Source organism: Ranitomeya variabilis, chromosome 1 (assembly GCF_051348905.1).
Source record: "Ranitomeya variabilis isolate aRanVar5 chromosome 1, aRanVar5.hap1, whole genome shotgun sequence".
Classification (NCBI taxonomy): Eukaryota; Metazoa; Chordata; class Amphibia; order Anura; family Dendrobatidae; genus Ranitomeya; species Ranitomeya variabilis.
This window is the reverse complement of record NC_135232.1, coordinates 527,001,042-527,025,049: the sequence shown is the minus strand read 5'-3', so window position 1 is coordinate 527,025,049 and position 24,008 is coordinate 527,001,042.

Below are 24,008 nucleotides of genomic sequence, written 5' to 3'. Positions count from 1 at the left end.
CTTAAGGAGAGGAAACACCGCCAATATATGCGTGACACACAGGACTTTAAAGATAATAAGGCCTACTTGGTATTGACCCTTAGATCTACCCCCCCTGATCGTGATACAGAGTTATCTTCAACAGATACTGATTTTTCAGAGCCCGAAAATAAGAGTAAATCTAACAGGGGCCGAAATCGGGGGAGAGGAAGGGGCCGAGGAGCAAAAAGTCACTCTGATAGATCAGACAATACTTCTAGTGGTGGTTTTTTAGATCAGGTCTATGCTCTAAGAAACAGACCCCCCCAAGTGAGGAAGTAATCTTAAAAGCACATTCCACAACAGATTCTTCTACTGATCTCGGTTGTCCAGTCACTGACAAAAACATCCAGATTATCAACCTGTCGGCTAGAGATATTGATGCCGAGGAAGTGGCTGTACTGAAGAAAGGCCTCTCTTTTGTCCCGAACAGTGATTTTGATCTTTTCAGAGCCGTGAAGGATCTCAATCTCTTCTTACGGAAAGTGAGATGGAAAAAACATTTCCATAAGCAGGAATCTCGTACCTGTTCTGAACTTGGCATTCCAATGGACATGCTAGCTGATGTAAGATTACTACATAGTATTGGAGAGAGTGACCCCAACCTACAAGGCGTGGGCCCCTTTACACAGTTAAAGGAAAAAAGCCATAAGATGCCTCCACCAACTGGTGATCTCTCAGCTATTGATATTTTTTCAAATCTTGTTACATCAGATTTGATAAACCTGTCTCAATCACGTATTTTGTGTAAATTCAACTGCACAAAGAAAGAGATGGAAGCAATTAACCATCTGGAAAGTGATGACTCCATTGTCATAAAGCCCTCGGACAAGGGCGGCAATGTGGTCATCCTAAACACGACTCACTATCAACAAATGTGTGAACTCATCCTCTCTGATAGGACCTCTTATGAGATCCTCTCACGTGATCCAAGCATAGAATATCGAGAGGAACTTCGCCTTCTCCTGCAGGAGGGGTTGGAGAATGGCGTCATAAGTAAAACCGAGTTTGACTTCATTCTCCCTGACCATCCCGTTATGGCCACTTTTTACTGCCTCCCCAAGGTACACAAGGGCCTTAACCCACTAAAAGGTAGGCCCATTGTGTCTGGGGTAGGCAGTTTGTGTCAAAATGCAGGTATCTATCTGGACCGTGTGCTGTGTCCTTTCGTGTCGGCTTTACAATCCTTTGTAAAAGATACTCCCGATCTTCTTCGTCGTTTGGAGGGTATCACTATTGAACCGGATGCCTATCTGGCAAGTATAGACGTGGAGGCCCTCTATTCCTCCATCCCTCATGACAAGGGTTTGGAGGCTGTAAATTTCTTCTTACAAACGAGAGAATGTCAATTTTGTGAACACAATCAGTGTCAGTTCATCTTAAAGCTCCTAAGGTTTTGTCTAACACACAACGTCTTCACCTTTGACCGCAGGATCCACCACCAGCTGAGGGGGACGGCCATGGGCAGTCCCTGCGCCCCGGCCTACGCCAAACTCTTCCTCGGCTGGTGGGAGGAGACTGTGGTCTGGAGTGATGATCCTGATTTCTCTATGTACCGTGCCCCGGAAATTTGGACACGGTACATAGATGACGTGTTTCTAATTTGGACTGGCTCCATTAACGACTTTGGGAGCTTTGTAGACAGACTAAATCATAACAATATTGGTCTGTTTTTTACATCCGTAATTGAATTTTCCTCTTTACCCTTTCTGGATATCTCCATCACTAAGGGGGTGAATGGCAATTTAGTTACTTGTAATTATAAAAAACCTACAGCTACGAATGCCTTACTCCACTGGAACAGCCATCACCCAGACCATTTAAAAAGGGGGATCCCTAAGGGACAGTACCTTAGGGTCCGGAGGAACTGTTCAGATGATGTAAGCTTTGAGGCCCATGCAAGGGAATTGAGGAGCAATTTCCAGGATAGGGGGTACCCATCCACAATCCTAAAAAAGGCCTATCACGAAGCCAGGAGCAGAGATAGAACAGCACTTTTGAATCCCACTACTAAGACACAGGACAATGACCTAGTACGTTTTATCACTACCTTTGATAATGGGGCTACATATGTTAGGGAGATCATTAAAAAACACTGGTTCATCTTACAAATGGACTCTGATATCTCCAACTACCTGAGTGACACCCCGGCTATCACCTATAGAAAAGCCCGTTCACTAAATGACAGACTGGTTCACAGTCATTTTGTCAGTCCTACTAATGAGACCTGGCTTAGAAGTAGTGTAACAGGCTGTCATAAATGCGGCCATTGCGTAGCCTGCCAATACATCGGGACTGGCACTAATTTTGTGAGCAGTGTCACGGGTAAAAGTTACAAGATCAATCAGTTCATGAATTGTAGCACTAAGGGTGTGATTTATAAGGTATCCTGTGTTTGTGGTATCGAATATGTTGGAAAGACCATTAGGGAATTCAAAAGAAGAGTTTTGGAACATGTTGGTGATGTGGAACATGGGAGAGACACCTCGGTCTCCCGGCATGTTAACACCATGCATAATGGCCAGGCTAAATGTTTGAAATTTATGGCCATCGAAAGGGTCACTAAACCGGCACGGGGAGGTAACTGGGACCAAATTTTGTTACAACGGGAGGCGAAGTGGACTTTCTACTTGAATACAGTAAGTCCACATGATGTGATTTTATCATATGCGGCATTTAATCAACTAATAACCATTGCAAATATGGGGTCTTACCGGCTGTTTTATGGGGCTAATTTACACCTATTTTTTATCTTCTACTGTAGCCCTTATTGGCTCCTGGTCCCTACCATATGATCATTGGTATTCCCTATCTTTGTTTGCCGGCAGCGTTGCAGGCAAACAACCTAGCGTTCTTGGGCTGCCTGGTAACACTCACTTCCGGTGTGAGCGTACTCGTCAGGAAGTGTGAGCGGCGCCATTTTTGTTTCAGCACGGCAGCTCCGCTATTAGGGGATATCGTTTTCTGTCGTAAGTATTCAAGGCATGAAGCGCCTCGTGCCCTCCATTCATATGTCCCTCATTGGCACCTGGTCCCCACCGCATGATCACCGTTATTCCCTTTTTTTTGCCGACGGTGCTATAGGCAAACAGCCTGGCGTCCTGGGTTGCTTGGCAACACTCACTTCCGGTATGAACGCACCTGACAGGAAGTGTGAACGGCGCCATTTGTCTTTCAGTACGGCGTCTCTGCTACTAGGGGACGCTTTTTTCTGGCGGAAGCATTCAAGACAGGAAGCGCCTCGTGCTCTCCATCTGTTGGCGTGTGACGTCACCGGTATAGTGTACGCACCTCAAACACGGGTTGCCACGTGGTCCCCTTGAGTGAAAATACGGCAGTACGCGATTAAACAGTAGGTCTGTCGCTACGTTGCTATGGTTATTCACAGCCGCATAATGATTAAACAAGGGGAAGTGGTCATGACTTTTCCACCCCCCTTTTTGCTATTTAAATACAAGCCCTACGTCTTTGCCACTCTCTGCAGGACAGCATAGAGGGTGGCAGGACTATTTGTCCCTCTTTTTTAGCACATAGGCACTTTAACTCCATGCACAAGCGAGTCCCCTGAAGAATCAGCTTGAATGAAACGCGTCGGGACGTACTACATATAGGGAGAGTGCAGGGCATGTGTATATAGGGGTAGATGTGGTCTGCCCTTGTAAGGGAGAGAGCTCTGGGGATAGTCTACTGATAGCCCCATAGGGACTGACATAGGGACTGTCGTCTCTTCCCTCCGGATTTTCCCCTTACTAGAGGTTGTCCGGCGCTCCTCAGCCTACACCTAGGAACGGGTGAGATTGTTCCTTTTTTTTACTATATGTACATAGCCACCAGTGGCAGGGCCGGCGTCAGCACCCGGCGTACCCGGGCAAGTGCCGGGGCCCTGATGAGACGGAGGGGGCCCATAACTGTAAGACACTGCTGCCGACACTAATCGCATCATGCGCTCCTGGGGGGGCCCCGAAGCCGGACTTCATGCCTCCCTGCAGGGCCGCCATCAGGGCATTACAGCCCTACCCTTACTGGCATATGGTGCCCGCCCGGTGAGCAGAGAGGGGCCCGAGCGGCCCCTCACTTCTGCTCTCCGCTCCTGGTACAGCCGGCGTGCTGGAACACCGGGTATCAGCGCATCTGCGCGCACTCATTCTCTGCTCCTTCCTCTCTGCATAGTGAGGACTGGAGCAGAGAGCTGGCAGTGCGCGCGGCCGTGCAGAGAGTTGCTGGCTGCAGTGTAGCAGGGGCACACAGTCACACACGCTGTGACACTACTCACCGCACCTGCAGTCAGCAGCAGAAGCATCGGATCCCTCCCCTCCAGCAGCGTCACAGCTCTCACACTGTGAAGAGCCATGGAGGGGCGGGCTAAATGTCAGGGGTGGAGCCACAGACAAGCAGGGAGAAGAAGGCAGAAAGGATTAAGGAAATATAAAAATCAGAGCAGGAGACAGAAAAGATGTAAGAAGAGAGACAGAAAACACAACAGAGAGGCAAGACACGGGTGAGAAGTTTACATATATATATACAGTGCCTACAAGTAGTATTCAACCCCCTGCAGATTTAGCAGGTTTAATAAGATGCAAATAAGTTAGAGCCTTCAAACTTCAATCAAGAGCAGGATTTATTAACAGATGCATAAATCTTACAAACCAAAAAGTTTTGTTGCTCAGTTAAATTTTTATAAATTTTAAACATAAAAGTGTGGGTCAATTATTATTCAACCCCTAGGTTTAATATTTTGTGGAATAACCTTTGTTTGCAATTACAGCTAATAATCGTCTTTTATAAGACCTGATCAGGCCGGCACAGGTCTCTGGAGTTATCTTGGCCCACTCCTCCATGCAGATCTTCTCCAAGTTATCTAGGTTCTTTGGGTGTCTCATGTGGACTTTAATCTTGACCTCCTTCCACAAGTTTTCAATTGGGTTAAGGTCAGGAGACTGACTAGGCCACTGCAACACCTTGATTTTTTGCCTCTTGAACCAGGCCTTGGTTTTCTTGGCTGTGTGCTTTGGGTCGTTGTCTTGTTGGAAGATGAAATGACGACCCATCTTAAGATCCTTGATGGAGGAGCGGAGGTTCTTGGCCAAAATCTCCAGGTAGGCTGTGCTATCCATCTTCCCATGGATGCGGACCAGATGGCCAGGCCCCTTGGCTGAGAAACAGCCCCACAGCATGATGCTGCCACCACCATGCTTGACTGTAGGGATGGTATTCTTGGGGTCGTATGCAGTGCCATCCAGTCTCCAAACGTCACATGTGTGGTTGGCACCAAAGATCTCGATCTTGGTCTCATCAGACCAGAGAACCTTGAACCAGTCAGTCTCAGAGTCCTCCAAGTGATCATGAGCAAACTGTAGACGAGCCTTGACATGACGCTTTGAAAGTAAAGGTACCTTACGGGCTCGTCTGGAACGGAGACCATTGCGGTGGAGTACGTTACTTATGGTATTGACTGAAACCAATGTCCCCACTGCCATGAGATCTTCCCGGAGCTCCTTCCTTGTTGTCCTTGGGTTAGCCTTGACTCTTCGGACAAGCCTGGCCTCGGCACGGGAGTCAACTTTCAAAGGCTGTCCAGGCCGTGGAAGGCTAACAGTAGTTCCATAAGCCTTCCACTTCCGGATGATGCTCCCAACAGTGGAGACAGGTAGGCCCAACTCCTTGGAAAGGGTTTTGTACCCCTTGCCAGCCTTGTGACCCTCCACGATCTTGTCTCTGATGGCCTTGGAATGCTCCTTTGTCTTTCCCATGTTGACCATGTTTGAGTGCGGTTCACAAGTTTGGGGAGGGTCTTAAATAGTCAGAAAAGGCTGGAAAAAGAGATAATTAATCCAAACATGTGAAGCTCATTGTTCTTTGTGCCTGAACTACTTCTTAATACTTTAGGGGAACCAAACAGAATTCTGGTGGGTTGAGGGGTTGAATAATAAATGACCCTCTGAAAAAACTTTTCCCAATTTTTTTAAAAAATAAACAAAGAAATAACATTCTTTTTTGCTGCAGTGCATTTCACACTTCCAGGCTGATCTACAGGCCAAATGTCACAATGCCAAGTTAATTCCAAATGTGTAAACCTGCTAAATCTGCAGGGGGTTGAATACTACTTGTAGGCACTGTATATATATATATATATATATATATATATATATATATATATATATATATATATATATACACTATATAATTGTCTAAGGGTCACACTTCCATCTTTCTGTCTGTCCTTCTGTCTTTCTTTCTGTCACGGATATTCATTGGTCGCAGCCTCTGTCGTCGCTGATTGGTCTCGGCAGCTGCCTGTCATGGCTGCCGCGACCAATCAGCGACGGGCACAGTCCGATTAGTCCCTCCCTTGCAGTCAGTGCCCGGCGCCCACTCCTTCCTCCCCACAATCAGTGCCCGCTCCATAATCCCCTCCAGTCACCACTCACACAGGGTTAATGGCAGCGGTAACGGGCCGCGGTGTAACGCACTCCGTTACTGCTGCTATTAACCCTGTGTGTCCCCAACTATTTACTATTGATGCTGCCTATGCAGCATCAATAGTAAAAATATGTCATGTTAAAAATAATAAAAAAACAAAAAACCTGCTATACTCACCATCCGTCGCCTTTCCCGCTCCTCGCAACACTCCGGTGACCGCTCCATGCAAGCGGCAGCTTCCGGTGCCAAGGATGTGACCTGTGACCGCAACGTCATCACAGGTCCTGCGCTCATACCAGCCCTGGGACTGGAAGCTGCCGTGTGCGGTACAGGGCCAGAACTTCATCGGAGGGTGAGTATATGTTTATTTTTTATTTTAAGTCTGTATACTACTTGACTCTGTGCTGTATACTCCGTCACTGGGCAATATACTACGTGGCTGGGCAATATACTACGTGGCTGGGCAATATACTATGTTGCTGGGCAATATACTACGTGACTGGGCAATATACTACGTGACTGGGCAATATACTACGTGGCTGGCCAATATACTACGTGGCTGGCCAATATACTACGTGGCTGGCCAATATACTACGTGGCTGGCCAATATACTACGTGGCTGGCCAATATACTACGTGGCTGGTCAATATACTACGTGGCTGGGCAATATGCTACGTGGGCTGTGCAATATACTACGTGGCTGTGTTATATACTACGTGGCTGTGTTATATGCTATGTGGGCTGTGCAATATACTACGTGGCTGTGTTATATACTACGTGGCTGTGTTATATACTACATGGCTGTGCTATACGCTACGTGGGCTGTGTTATATACTGCGTGGGCTGTGTTATCCACTACGTGGCTGTGCAATATGCTACGTGGGCTGTGTTATATGCTATGTGGCTATGCTATATTTCTCTGCTGTATCTGTGCATCATGAATCGTGCTATGTGTTAAAGGGGGGGCCCACTGAGACTCTTTCGCCCGGGGCCCTCTAAAACCTGGAGCCAGCCCTGACCAGTGGCATTGGTTATATCATATGTGTCTGCTACTGGCAATATATTGTTTTTACATGTAACTAGGTATATTATGATGCTGAGTGTTATTCATGTATCCTGACTTCAGCTCTCTTACAGGATATATCCTAGTGCTACTTTGATTTCTCTAGAAAAACATTTATAGATAAATCAATTAATCCTGTCAGGGGATAATTGGTCTTTATGGTTACCATACCATTTGTCAAAGACTTCTGTCCCAATTTTTATCCACTTGGGTGAAGTCATTTTGAGGGGTCTATATGATAGAAAATAACCAAGTGTGACACCATTCTAAAAGCTGCACCCCTCAAGGTGCTCAAAACCACATTCAAGAAGTTTATTAGCCCTTCAGGTGTTTCACAGGAATTTTTGAAATGTTTAAAAAAAAATGAACATTTAATTTTTTTTCACAAAAAATTTACTTCAGCTCCAATTTGTTTTATTTTACCAAGGGAAACAGGAGAAAATGGACCCCCAAAAGTGATTCACAAAAGTTTATACTGTAGAGCCTTAAAAATAAAAAATAATATTTTTTCCTAAAAATGAACTTTTCGCCCCCAATTTTTTATTTTTCCAAGGTTACCAGAAGAAATTGTACCGCAAACATTGTTGGCAATTTGTCCTGAGTACGCTGATACCCCATATGTGGGAGTAAACCACTGTTTGGGTGCATGGCAGAGCTCGGAAGGGAAGGAGAGCCGCTTGACTTTTCAATGCAATATTGGCTGGACTTGAAATGGGACACCATGTTGCGTTTGGAGAGCCCCTGATGTGACTAAACATTGAAAACCCCCACAAGTGACACCATTTTGTAAAGAAGACCCCCTAAGGATCTTATTTAGATGTGTTGTGAGAGCTTTGAACCCCCAAGTGTTTCACTACAGTTTATAACGCAGAGCCGTGAAAATAAAAAAAAATTAAAAAAATTATTTTTTAGCCCTCAGTTTTGTTTTTTCCCAAGGGTAACAGGAGTAATTGGACCCCAAAAGTTGTTGTGCAATTTGTCCTGAGTACTCTGATACCCTATATGTGTCAGGTAACCACCGTTTGGGCGCATGGCAGAGCTCGGAAGGGAAGGAGAGCCATTTGGAATGCAGACTTAGATGGATTGGTCTGCAGGCGTCCCGTTGCATTTGCAGAGCCCCTGATGTATCTAAACAGTAGAAACACCCCACAAGTGACCCCATATTGAAACTAGACCCCCCAAGGAAATTATCTAGATGTGTTGTGAGAACTTTGAACCCCCAAGTGTTTCACTACAGTTAATAACGCAGAGCCCTGAAAATAAGAAATAATTTTTCATTGCAAGATGCAGTATTTTATACCATTTACAACCAATGTAACTCTCAATGTAATTCATGTAGCCCTCCCCCGTTACCCCAGGGTCATACTGACCTTTAATTCTCACGTACCCAGAGCATGTTGTGGCTGACTATTGAGAACATACATGATAAGAAGTGTAGTCTCCTTGAAGAGGAGACCATCAGACTACTGCATCAACAGATTCTAGTAATTCTAGCAATTAAAGGCAAAAGGCACTTAAAGGCAAACTATTAACCCTTCTATATCAGAAACTAGATCCCCAAAGGAACTTATCTAGATGTGTTGTGAGAACTTTGAACCCCCAAGTGTTTCACTACAGTTAATAATACAGAGCCGTGAAAATAAAAAATCATTTTTTTTCCACAAAATGTATCTTTAACACCCAGTTTTGTATTTTCCCAAGGGTAACAGGAGAAATTGGTCCCCAAAAGTTGTTGTCCAATTTGTCCTGAGTACGCTGATACCCCATATGTGGCGGGGGGACCACCGTTTGGGCGCATGGCAGAGCTCGGAAGGGAAGGAGCACCATTTGGAATGCAGACTTAGATGCATTGGTCTGCAGGCATGACGTTGCATTTGCAAAGCCCCTGATGCAACTAAGCAGTAGAGACCCCCACAAGTGACCCCATACTGGAAATGTTGTAGCTGTTTGCGTTCTGACCCAATGACAGATATGCCAGATCACCAGTGAGGCCAAATAAGGAGGTTACGCCCGTCATTTTACAAGCGCGCATGGAGACAAAGGACACCGCACACATATTCTGTGAGTAACGTCACTTTTATCTGATGTAATGCAGCAAGATGCAGTATTTTATACCATTTACAACAAATGTAACTCTCAATGTAATTCATGTAGCCCTTCCTGTTACCCCAGGGTCATACTGACCTTTAATTCTCACGTACCCAGAGAATGCTGTGGCTGACTATTGAGAACATACATGATAAGAAGTGTAGTTGCAGCGCCCCAGAGTCCTGGTCGTTGCAGTACTGTGGCTCCGCCACTATGGGGAGCTATGGTACGTCTGATTGCACTAAAGGAGTTTCTCTGATCAGGTAACACCTCACTACACTTCACACTCCGGCCACCAGGGGGGGTGGTCCTATCTAGTAGGCCACTCCTCACACTCTGGTAAAACTGGGGGTTGGACAGGAAGACGGGGAGAAGTAACTGGGAAGAGCTGGTGAGAGGACCTGTCAGGGATGGGATCCTGGCAGACTCCTAAGAGCAGAACTAACCAGTGAACAACGGGAATACAGTAAAGAGGAATTAGGACCAGAAGGAGTCGTGCTGTTAGACCGAGGCAACATCCTTCTGAGGCGCAAACAGTCGGTGGCCGGAACGCCGAGCAAGTAAGAGACTCTAAGTACTACTGCAAACCACGGCAGGGCAGCCAATTATAGGTTGGCTGTCCCACACAAATCACCTAAGCAGACAACGGAGGCAGCTGTGGGAGAGGGGCGACTCTAGGGTCCCGGAAGAACTCCAGGCCTACCCCGTCATACGGGTGCGTCCTACCATATCACCTGGGGGACGGAGAGAACGAACATCAGAGACAGACAGATTCAGTTGTGAGGACTATCCCGGGAGCTCAGCAGGGAAGGACTACAACACCCAGCGCTAGAAGGTAGACACTGATTCCCACCTGTAAAGAGAACTCCTGATATGCCTTTGGACCGGCCGGTCTCTGACAGCCCGGTGGACAGCGCTCTGGACTGAGGACTCTAAAACCTTCAGTAAAGAGGTAAAGAGACTGCCTTGCATCCAGCTCCTGACCTCTGATTACTCCCTGGCTATACACATGCTCCTGTGAACCTGTGTGGTGATCCTGCTACTCTGCTCTGAGTTCCTGCTGCATACACAAGTTTCCAGTAATACTCCTTCTTTTGCTGCTCATGTTTACTTCATCTGCATTTGCTGGACATATAAGCTGCTGCTTCTTTGCTATAACCTGAGACTATTAACCAGGCCTCCCTGGTTGAGCTAAGATATGATTTGAACTGCCTATAAGCATATCTATTTGTGTCTGGACTAAGACAAGGATTTATTCGTGTCAAGTATCCTCAAGAATAACTGTGCTTCATAGACTTTCTGCTTGATTGCATTTTTCTCTGAAGACTGATAAGCTGCGTTTATTATTTGCACCAAGTGTTGTGGACTTGAGTTTCTCTCTGTACTTGTTTGAATCACCGTGTGATAATATAGACTTTACCACTCATAAAACTGTGTCCTGTAGTTGTCTTGTTCCACTGAGTTATCCCCTATAATTATTACACTCACATTGCGTTGTAAAATACACTGAGTCTGAGTTTGGGTTCAGTCTTCCCCCCAAAAAAGAGAGATTCAAATTCTCACAAAGATGATATACCTGAGGCCTCTTAGTTTGTCGTATATCAGCCAGCCACTTGCTGCCACTCACATTGCGTTGTAAAATACACTGGGCCTGAGTTTGGGTTCAGTCTCCCCTCCAAAAAAGTGAGATTCAAATTCTCACAAAGTGGATATACCTCAGTCCTCTTAGTTTGTCGTATATCAGCCAGCCACTTGCTGCCACTCACAATGCGTTGTTTCATACACTGGGCCTGAGTTGGGGTTCAGTCTCCTCCCCCCAAAAAAGAGAGACTCAAATTCTAACAAAGTGGATATACCTCAGTCCTTTTACTTTGTCATGTATCAGCCAGTCACTTGCTGCCACTCATATTGCGTTGTAAAACACACTGGGCCTGAGTTTGGGTTCAGTCTCCCCCCCAAAAAAGTGAGATTCAAATTCTCACAAAGTGGATATACCTCAGTCCTCTTAGTTTGTCGTGTATCAGCCAGCCACTTGCAGCCACTCACCATTGCGCTGTTTTATACACAGGGCCTGAGTTTGGGACCAGTCTCCCCCCAAAAAAAAGTGAGATTCAAATTCTCACAAAGTGGATATACCTCAGTCCTCTTAGTTTGTCGTATATCAGCCAGCCACTTGCTGCCACTCACATTGCGTTGTAAAATACACTGGGCCTGAGTTAGGGTTCAGTCTCCCCCCAAAGAAAGTGAGATTCAAATTCTCCCAAACTGGATATACCTCAGTCCTCTTAGCTTGTCGTGTATCAGCCAGCCACTTGCTGCCACTCACATTGCATTGTAAAATACACTAGGCCTGAGTTTGGGTTCAGTCTCCCCCCAAAAAAAGTGAGATTCAAATTCTCACAAAGTGGATATACCTCAGTCCTCTTAGTTTGTTGTATATCAGCCAGCCACTTGCTGCCACTCACATTGCGTTGTAAAATGCACTGGGCCTGAGTTTGGGTTCAGTCTCCCCCCCTAAAAAATGAGCTTCAAATTCTCACAAAGTGGATATACCTCAGTCCTCTTAGTTTGTTATGTATCAGCCAGCCTCTTGCTGCCACTCACATTGCGTTGTAAAATACACTGGGCCTGAGTTTGTGTTCAGTCTCCCCCAAAAAAAAGTGTGATTCAAATTCTCACAAAGTGGATATTCCTCAGTCCTCTTAGTTTGTCGTATATCAGCCAGCCACTTGCTGCCACTCACATTGCATTGTAAAATACACTGGGCCTGAGTTAGGGTTCAGTCTCCCCCCAAAGAAAGTGAGATTCAAATTCTCCCAAACAGGATATACCTCAGTCCTCTTAGCTTTTCGTGTATCAGCCAGCCACTTGCTGCCACTCACATTGCGTTGTAAAATACACTAGTCCTGAGTTTGGGTTCAGTCTCCCCCCCAAAAAAGTGAGCTTCAAATTCTCACAAAGTGGATATACCTCAGTCCTCTTAGTTTGTGGTGTATCAGCCAGCCACTTGCTGCCACTCACATTGCGTTGTAAAATACACTGGGCCTGATTTTGGGTTCAGTGTCCCCCCCAAAAAAGTAAGATTCAAATTCTCACAAACTGGATATACCTCAGTCCTCTTAGTTTGTCGTGTATCAGCCAGCCACTTGCTGCCACTCACATTGCGTTTTTTTATACACTGGGCCTGAGTTTGGGATCAGTCTCCCCTCAAAAAAAGTGAGATTTAAATTCTCACAAAGTGGATATACCTCAGTCCTCTTAGTTTGTCGTATATCAACCAGCCACTTGCTGCCACTCACTGTCAGGACTCTGAACATTTTTTACCTTTTGTGCATTACTGCCCTCTTCCAAGATGGCGTCTTTGGTCTCATGTGCACTGTGTCTTCCTGCTATAAAACTCCACCCCAGCCTTCAGTCTGTGCTAGAGTATTCTGCCTTGCATCCAGCTCCTGACCTCTGATTACTCCCTGGCTATACACATGCTCCTGTGAACCTGTGTGGTGATCCTGCTACTCTGCTCTGAGTTCCTGCTGCATACACAAGTTTCCAGTAATACTCCTTCATTTGCTGCTCGTGTTTACTTCATCTGCATTTGCTGGACATATAAGCTGCTGCTTCTTTGCTATAACCTGAGACTATTAACCAGGCCTCCCTGGTTGAGCTAAGATATGATTTGAACTGCCTATAAGCATATCTATATGTGTCTGGACTAAGACAAGGATTTATTCGTGTCAAGTATCCTCAAGAATAACTGTGCTTCATAGACTTTCTGCTTGATTGCATTTTTCTCTGAAGACTGCTAAGCTGCATTTATTATTTGCACCAAGTGTTGTGGACTTGAGTTTCTCTCTGCACTTGTTTGAATCACCGTGTGATAATATAGACTTTACCACTTATAAAACTTGTGTCCTGTAGTTTGTTTGAATCACCGTGTGATACTATAGACTTTACCACTCATAAAACTGTGTCTTGTAGTTGTCTTGTTCCACTGAGTTATCCCCTATAATTATTACACTCACATTGCGTTGTAAAATACACTGAGTCTGAGTTTGGGTTCAGTCTTCCCCCCAAAAAAGAGAGATTCAAATTCTCACAAAGTTGATATACCTGAGGCCTCTTAGTTTGTCGTATATCAGCCAGCCACTTGCTGCCACTCACATTGCATTGTAAAATACACTGGGCCTGAGTTTGGGTTCAGTCTCCCCTCCAAAAAAGTGAGATTCAAATTCTCACAAAGTGGATATACCTCAGTCCTCTTAGTTTGTCGTATATCAGCCAGCCACTTGCTGCCACTCACAATGCGTTGTTTCATACACTGGGCCTGAGTTGGGGTTCAGTCTCCTCCCCCCAAAAAAGAGAGACTCAAATTCTACCAAAGTGGATATACCTCAGTCCTTTTACTTTGTCATGTATCAGCCAGTCACTTGCTGCCACTCATATTGCGTTGTAAAACACACTGGGCCTGATTTTGGGTTCAGTCTCCCCCCCAAAAAAGTGAGATTCAAATTCTCACAAAGTGGATATACCTCAGTCCTCTTAGTTTGTCGTGTATCAGCCAGCCACTTGCAGCCACTCACCATTGCGCTGTTTTATACACAGGGCCTGAGTTTGGGACCAGTCTCCCCCCCAAAAAAAGTGAGATTCAAATTCTCACAAAGTGGATATGCCTCAGTCCTCTTAGTTTGTCGTATATCAGCCAGCCACTTGCTGCCACTCACATTGCGTTGTAAAATACACTGGGCCTGAGTTAGGGTTCAGTCTCCCCCCAAAGAAAGTGAGATTCAAATTCTCCCAAACTGGATATACCTCAGTCCTCTTAGCTTGTCGTGTATCAGCCAGCCACTTGCTGCCACTCACATTGCGTTGTAAAATACACTAGGCCTGAGTTTGGGTTCAGTCTCCCCCCAAAAAAAGTGAGATTCAAATTCTCACAAAGTGGATATACCTCAGTCCTCTTAGTTTGTTGTATATCAGCCAGCCACTTGCTGCCACTCACATTGCGTTGTAAAATGCACTGGGCCTGAGTTTGGGTTCAGTCTCCCCCCCCTAAAAAATGAGCTTCAAATTCTCACAAAGTGGATATACCTCAGTCCTCTTAGTTTGTTATGTATCAGCCAGCCACTTGCTGCCACTCACATTGCGTTGTAAAATACACTGGGCCTGAGTTTGGGATCAGTCTCCCCTCAAAAAAAGTGAGATTTAAATTCTCAAAAAGTGGATATACCTCAGTCCTCTTAGTTTGTCGTATATCAACCAGCCACTTGCTGCCACTCACTGTCAGGACTCTGAACATTTTTTACCTTTTGTGCATTACTGCCCTCTTCCAAGATGGCGTCTTTGGTCTCATGTGCACTGTGTCTTCCTGCTATAAAACTCCACCCCAGCCTTCAGTCTGTGCTAGAGTATTCTGCCTTGCATCCAGATCCTGACCTCTGATTACTCCCTGGCTATACACATGCTCCTGTGAACCTGTGTGGTGATCCTGCTACTCTGCTCTGAGTTCCTGCTGCATACACAAGTTTCCAGTAATACTCCTTCATTTGCTGCTCGTGTTTACTTCATCTGCATTTGCTGGACATATAAGCTGCTGCTTCTTTGCTATAACCTGAGACTATTAACCAGGCCTCCCTGGTTGAGCTAAGATATGATTTGAACTGCCTATAAGCATATCTATCTGTGTCTGGACTAAGACAAGGATTTATTCGTGTCAAGTATCCTCAAGAATAACTGCTTCATAGACTTTCTGCTTGATTGCATTTTTCTCTGAAGACTGATAAGCTGCATTTATTATTTGCACCAAGTGTTGTGGACTTGAGTTTCTCTCTGCACTTGTTTGAATCACCATGTGATAATATAGACTTTAGCACTTATAAAACTGTGTCCTGTAGTTTGTTTGAATCACCGTGTGATAATATAGACTTTACCACTCATAAAACTGTGTCCTGTAGTTGTCTTGTTCCACTGAGTTATCCCCTATAATTATTACACTCACATTGCGTTGTAAAATACACTGAGCCTGAGTTTGGGTTCAGTCTTCCCCCTGTGACAAAACACTCCGGGATCGCCTTTGCTGGGGTCAAAGGTCACGTGGTTTGTGCATTGAACTCTGAGGCGACAGCAGGTTTCCAAGTTGACTGACCTCAGGTCAGGTTTATTAAAGTGAAAGCAAATACAGAAAACAAAACATAAAAATAAATCCTTGCCTGTCCGGCGCTAACTAAACAAATACGTTGCTATCTAACAACTGGGGGGGCTTCTCCCTCCCAGCTAACATTACACAGATCATGAGCACAGCTCTCACTCACGTTTGTCTCACACAGACAGGCATTCTGTGTGCCCCAGGCTGACACCTGAAACCTCCAGCTGGTCAGCCTTTATTCCTGCACTTATTAACCCCTCGGTATCCTGAAGATACTGAGCGGCCTAATTCACATAGGACAAATACCTGGGCGAGATATACCTGCCCCCGACTACCAGACCGACATGACTCTTACACCAGCAAAAAAGAGAGATTCAAATTCTCACAAAGTGGATATACCCGAGTCCTCTTAGTTTGTCGTATATCAGCCAGCCACTTGCTGCCACTCACATTGCATTGTAAAATACACTGGGCTTGAGTTTGGGTTCAGTCTCCCCCCAAAAAAAGTGAGATTCAAATTCTCACAAAGTGGATATACCTCAGTCCTCTTAGTTTGTCATGTATCAGCCAGCCACTTGCTGCCACTCACATTGCGTTGTTTCATACACTGGGCCTGAGTTTGTGTTCAGTCTCCCCCCAAAAAAAAGTGAGATTCAAATTCTCACAAAGTGGATATTCCTCAGTCCTCTCAGTTTGTCGTATATCAGCCAGCCACTTGCTGCCACTCACATTGCGTTGTAAAATACACTGGGCCTGAGTTTAAGTTCAGTCTCCCCCCCATAAAAATGAGCTTCAAATTCTCACAAAGTGGATATACCTCAGTCCTCTTAGTTTGTGGTGTATCAGCCAGCCACTTGCTGCCACTCACATTGCGTTGTAAAATACACTTGGCCTGAGTTTAAGTTCAGTCTCCCCCCCATAAAAATGAGCTTCAAATTCTCACAAAGTGGATATACCTCAGTCCTCTTAGTTTGTCGTATATCAGCCAGCCACTTGCTGTCACTGGTATTGCATTGTTTTATACACTTGGCCTGAGTTTGGGTTCAGTTTCCCCCCAAAAATAGTGAGATTCAAATTCTCACAAAGTGGAAATACCTCAGTCCTCTTAGTTTGTCGTATATCAGCCAGCCACTTGCTGCCACTCACATTGCGTTGTAATATACACTAGGCCTGAGTTTGGGTTCAGTCTCCCCCCATAAAAATGAGCTTCAAATTCTCACAAAGTGGATATACCTCAGTCCTCTTAGTTTGTGGTGTAACAGCCAGCCACTTGCTGCCACTCACATTGCGTTGTAAAATACAATGGGCCTGAGTTTGGGTTCAGTCTACCCCCCAAAAAAGTGAGATTCAAATTCTCACAAAGTGGATATACCTCAGTCCTCTTAGTTTGTCGTGTATCAGCCAGCCACTTGCTGCCACTCACATTGTGTTGTAAAATACACTAGGCCTGAGTTTGGGTTCAGTCTCCCCCCAAAAAAAGTGAGATTCAATTTCTCACAAAGTGGATATACCTCAGTCCTCTTAGTTTGTGGTGTATCAGCCAGCCACTTGCTGCCACTCACATTGCGTTGTAAAATACACTGGGCCTGATTTTGGGTTCAGTCTCCCCCCAAAAATGTAAGATTCAAATTCTCACAAACTGGATATACCTCAGTCCTCTTAGTTTGTCGTGTATCAGCCAGCCACTTGCTGCCACTCACATTGCGTTGTAATATACACTAGGCCTGAGTTTGGGTTCAGTCTCCCCCCATAAAAATGAGCTTCAAATTCTCACAAAGTGGATATACCTCAGTCCTCTTAGTTTGTGGTGTAACAGCCAGCCACTTGCTGCCACTCACATTGCGTTGTAAAATACAATGGGCCTGAGTTTGGGTTCAGTCTACCCCCCAAAAAAGTGAGATTCAAATTCTCACAAAGTGGATATACCTCAGTCCTCTTAGTTTGTCGTGTATCAGCCAGCCACTTGCTGCCACTCACATTGTGTTGTAAAATACACTAGGCCTGAGTTTGGGTTCAGTCTCCCCCCAAAAAAAGTGAGATTCAATTTCTCACAAAGTGGATATACCTCAGTCCTCTTAGTTTGTGGTGTATCAGCCAGCCACTTGCTGCCACTCACATTGCGTTGTAAAATACACTGGGCCTGATTTTGGGTTCAGTCTCCCCCCAAAAATGTAAGATTCAAATTCTCACAAACTGGATATACCTCAGTCCTCTTAGTTTGTCGTGTATCAGCCAGCAACTTGCTGCCACTCACATTGCGTTGTAAAATACACTAGGCCTGAGTTTGGGTTCAGTCTCCCCCCAAAAAAAGTGAGATTCAAATTCTCACAAGTGGATATACCTCAGTCCTCTTAGTTTGTCATGTATCAGCCAGCCACTTGCTGCCACTCACATTGCGTTGTAAAATACACTGGGCCTGAGTTTGTGTTCAGTCTCCCCCTCAAAAAAGTGAGATTCAAAATCTCACAAAGTGGATATTCCTCAGTCCTCTTAGTTTGTCGTATATCAGCCAGCCACTTGCTGCCACTCACATTGCGTTGTAAAATACACTGGGCCTGAGTTTGGGTTCAGTCTCCCCCCCATAAAAATGAGCTTCAAATTCTCACAAAGTGGATATACCTCAGTCCTCTTAGTTTGTGGTGTATCAGCCAGCCACTTGCTGCCACTCACATTGCGTTGTAAAATACACTGGGCCTGAGTTTGGGTTCAGTCTCCCCCCCAAAAAAGTGAGATTCAAATTCTCACAAACTGGATATACCTCAGTCCTCTTAGTTTGTCGTGTATCAGCCAGCCACTTGCTGCCACTCACATTGCGTTGTAAAATACACTAGGCCTGAGTTTGGGTTCAGTCTCCCCCCCAAAAAAGTGAGATTCATATTCTCACAAAATGGATATACCTCAGTCCTCTTAGTTTGTCGTGTATCAGCCAGCCACTTGCTGCCACTCACATTGCGTATACCTCAGTCCTCTAAGTTTGTCGTATATCAACCAGCCACTTGCTGCCACTCACGGTCAGGACTCTGAACATTTTTTACCTTTTGTGCATTACTGCCCTCTTCCAAGATGGCGTCTTTGGTCTCATGTGCACTGTGTCTTCCTGCTATAAAACTCCACCCCAGCCTTCAGTCTGTGCTAGAGTATTCTGCCACGACAAACTAAGAGGATTGAGGTATATCTGGAGCGCCCCCACTGTCGCAGGGCCGAGGGGTACCTGGTACCGGTCCTCTCTGTCTCGGCTTTGGGGTTGTCACGGTGGCTAAACCCGGTCCGTGACCCTGCTGAGGGGCGTCCAGTAGAAGTTGAGAGTGATGATGTGTAGTGCAGGGTGCGATGAATAACGAGGACACAGGGTTGCAGTCTCTTTACCTTTTTACTGAAGGTTTCGAGATACTCAATCCAGAGCACTGTTAACAGGGCTGTCTGAGACCGGCCGGTCCGAAGACACATCCGGAGTTCCCTTAGCAGGTGGGAATCAGTGTCTACCTTCTACATAGCTACATAGTTATTAAGGTTGAAGGAAGACTGTAAGTCCATCTAGTTCAACCCATAGCCTAACCTAACATGCCCTAACATGTTGATCCAGAGGAAGGCAAAAAAAACCCATGTGGCAAAGAGTAACTCCACCATGGGGAAAAAAATTCCTTCCCGACTCCACATACGGCAATCAGACTAGTTCCCTGGATCAACGCCTTATCAAGGAATCTAGTGTATATACCCTGTAACATTATACTTTTCCAGAAAGGTATCCAGTCCCCTCTTAAATTTAATTAATGAATCACTCATTACAACATCATGCGGCAGAGAGTTCCATAGTCTCACTGCTCTTACAGTAAAGAATCCGCGTCTGTTATTATGCTTAAACCTTCTTTCCTCCAGACGTAGAGGATGCCCCCTTGTCCCTGTCTCAGGTCTATGATTAAAAAGATCATCAGAAAGGTCTTTGTACTGTCCCCTCATATATTTATACATTAAAATAAGATCACCCCTTAGTCTTCGTTTTTCCAAACTAAATAGCCCCAAGTGTAATAACCTATCCTGGTATTGCAGACCCCCCAGTCCTCTAATAACCTTGGTCGCTCTTCTCTGCACCCGCTCCAGTTCAGCTATGTCTTTCTTATACACCGGAGACCAGAACTGTGCACAGTATTCTAAGTGTGGTCGAACTAGTGACTTGTATAGAGGTAAAATTATGTTCTCCTCATGAGCATCTATGCCTCTTTTAATACATCCCATTATTTTATTTGCCTTTGTAGCAGCTGCCTGACACTGGCCACTGAATATGAGTTTGTCATCCACCCATATACCCAGGTCTTTTTCATTGACGGTTTTGCCCAGAGTTTTAGAATTAAGCACATAGTTATACATCTTATTACTTCTACCCAAGTGCATGACCTTACATTTATCCCCATTAAAGCTCATTTGCCATTTATCAGCCCAAGCTTCTAGTTTACATAAATCATCCTGTAATATAAAATTGTCCTCCCCTGTATTGATTACCCTGCAGAGTTTAGTGTCATCTGCAAATATTGAAATTCTACTCTGAATGCCCCCTACAAGGTCATTAATAAATATGTTTAAAAGAAGAGGGCCCAATACTGACCCCTGTGGTACCCCACTGCTAACCGCAACCCAGTCCGAGTGTGCTCCATTAATAACCACCCTTTGTTTCCTATCCCTGAGCCAGCTCTCAACCCACTTACACATATTTTCCCCTATCCCCATTACTCTCATTTTATGTAACAACCTTTTGTGTGGCACCGTATCAAAAGCTTTGGAAAAGTCCATATACACTACGTCCACTGGGTTCCCTTGGTCCAGTCCGGAACTTACCTCTTCATAGAAGCTGATCAAATTAGTCTGACATGAACGGTCCCTAGTAAACCCGTGCTGATACTGGGTCATAAGGTTATTCCTCTTCAGATACTCCAGTATAGTATCCCTTAGAATGCCCTCCAGGATTTTACCCACAGTAGAGGTTAAGCTTACTGGCCTATAATTACCGAGTTCAGTTTTTGCCCCTTTTTTGAATATTGGCACCACATTTGCTATACGCCAGTCCTGTGGTACAGACCCTGTTATTATGGAGTCTTTAAAGATTAAAAATAATGGTCTATCAATGACTGTACTTAGTTCCTGCAGTACTCGGGGGTGTATCCCATCCGGGCCCAGAGATTTGTCAATTTTAGTTATTTTTAGACGCCGCTGTACTTCCTGCTGGGTTAAGCAGGTGACATTTAATGGGGAATTTTTATCACTAGTCATTTTGTCTGCCATGGGATTTTCTTTTGTAAATACTGATGAAAAAAAGTCATTTAGCATATTGGCTTTTTCCTCATCCTCATCCACCATTTCCCCCAGATTATTTTTAAGGGGGCCAACACTGTCATTTTTTAGTTTCTTACTATTTATGTAGTTAAAGAATATTTTGGGATTATTTTTACTCTCTCTGGCAATGAGTCTCTCTGTCTCAATCTTTGCTGCCTTGATTTGCTTTTTACAGAATTTATTTAATTTTCTGTATTTATTTAATGCCTCCTCACTACCTACTTCCTTTAATTCTCTAAATGCTTTCTTTTTGTCCCTTATTGCGCCCCTTACAGCTCTATTTAGCCATATTGGTTTCCTCCTATTTCTAGTATGTTTATTCCCATACGGTATATACTGTGCACAGGTCCTATCCAGGATGCTAATAAACGTCTCCCATTTTCTTTGTGTATTTTTGTGTCTCAGGATATCGTCCCAGTTAATTGCACCAAGATCCTCTCTCATCCGTTGGAAATTTGCCCTCCTGAAGTTTAGTGTCCTTGTCACCCCCCTACTACCCATCTTATTAAAGGTTACATGAAAACTTATTATTTTGTGATCACTATTCCCCAAGTGACCCCCAACCCTTATATTTGATATGCGGTCTGGCCTGTTGGTTAATATTAGGTCTAGCAGTGCCCCCCTCCTTGTTGGGTCCTGAACCAGTTGTGAAAGGTAATTGTCTCTCATAGTTGTCAAAAACCGATTACCTTTACTGGAACTGCAGGTTTCTGTTCCCCAATCTATTTCAGGGTAGTTGAAGTCCCCCCATAATAATGACTTCTCCTTGAGTCGCAGCTTCATCTATTTGCTTTACGAGGATATTCTCCATTGCTTCCATTATTTTTGGAGATTTATAACAAATCCCTATCAGTAATTTATTATTTTTTCCCCCTCCCCTTATCTCCACCCACAGGGACTCTACATTTTCATTAAATTCACCTATATTATCACGCAGGATGGGTTTTAAGGAAGATTTTACATATAGACACACCCCTCCCCCTCGCTTATCTGTATGGTCATTTCTGAACAGGCTATAGCCCTGCAAGTTAACAGCCCAGTCATGGCTCTCATCCAGCCACGTCTCAGATATCCCCACCATGTCATAATTATGCTCCAACAACGCTTGTGTGTTGTAGTCCTTCCCTGCTGAGCACCCCGGGATAGTCCTCACAACTGATTCTGTCTGTCTCTGATGTTCGTTCTCTCCGTCCCCCAGATGATATGGCTGGGACGCACCCGTATGACGGGGTAGGCCTGGAGTTCTTCCGGGACCCTAGAGTTGCCTTTCTCCCACAGCTGCCTCCGTTGTCTGCTTAGGTGTTTAAGTGAGACAGCCAACCTATAATTGGCTGTCCTGCCGTGGTTTGAAGTAATACTTAAAGTCTCTTACTTTCTCGGCGTTCCGGCCACCGACTTTGCGCTTCAGAAGGATGTTGCCTCGATCTTACAGCATGACTCCTTCTGGTCCTATCACCTCTGCGCTGTATTCCCATTTCTCACTCCTTCACAATACCCCTCGCTTCTTGTCCTTTCCTAGGAGACTGCCGCTGAAAGCACAGGCACGGCTCCGTAACGTTCTTTCTGTTTGCTAGGCCTCTGTCAGGATCCCACCTCTGACAGGTCCTCTCTCGAGCTCTTCCCAGCTCCTTTCTCCCTGACTTCCTGTCCAAGTTTTACCCAAGTGTGAGGAGTGGTCTAATAGATAGAACCACCCCCCCTGGTGGCCGGAGTGTGAAGTGTATTGTGGGTGTGTGTTACCTGGTCAGGTGAACTCCTTTAGTGCAATCAGACGTACCATCACTCCACTTAGTGGCAGAGCAACAGTACTGCAATGACCAGGACTCTGGGGCGCTGCACTCCCCCCAGGTTAAATCCAGTACTCCCGGACTGGGAAAAGAAAAATAACATTACATGTTAGCAGGAAACACACAAAACTTTGAAACACTATAAACAAGTAAATGCTATGAACCAGTAACTATATAACAATGCTTCCCTTTATGGGAGGTGAGGACACTTGAACGTTATGCAAATCTTGGGTCATGCACAGTTTATGACTCCCAGTCCAGTGGTTGAAACAGCGGGGACCCCGGGTAAACAAAGGTGTCCCCTTTTGGAAGTTTTTGGAGCAATTTACTGTCCATTACTCCGTTGTCCATTTTTAAACCTGTAACAAAAGATATACACACAAACATTTTCAACTAAATAGCAGCCCTCATTAACCTCCAAGTTTTGTAGCGGAGTGGAGTTTGATTCTTGGTGCTACGTGTCGATCTCCGCAGTGCAGGGGTTGCTATTGGCCTAACAGGGCCCGCTATGCTTGCTACCGCTGGTGTAGTGCACTGTCTTCTAGCTACGCTTCTAGTGAGTCTGGGTAGCACTGGCAGGCTGGAGCTCTCAGGGCTGCTGCTACCAACAGTGGGTACGGCAGATTCGCCGATAGCAGAGGGAGGACTTGCCGGTCCAACGGTTGGCATGGCATCATCAGGTAGGATCTGCTGAGGTTGCGGGCCTGGATGATCTGGCACCATAATTAGTTCTGGTGGGTTCGGTTGACGGAACGTTAGGACAGGTACCACGATGGCCTGATTTATCTGAGTCCAGGACTGGGGAAAATCACCAAGAACAGTGTGTATCATCTTCTCCTCTTCTACAGGTGGGGAGGTTCCTGGAGCCGTTTCCCTCTCTCTCAACTTATCGGGGCAGACTTTAAGGTGATCCCTGGATATCGCCGTCGAGGTCTCCCCTCTGTCCTTGCTGATGAGACAGAACTTCGTGTTGTCGAAATCGGATGGCAGGATGGTATACGGTTCCGCTTCCCATTGGTCATCGAGTTTGTGTAGTCTCCTCTTTCGTTTGAGTACTTGCTCACCAGGTGACAAGGGAATCGCAGGAGCATGCTGGTTGTAGTCTCTTTCTTGTTTCTGTCTGGACTGAGCGAGACTTCTTTCCACGCATTCCTGTACTTGGCGATAC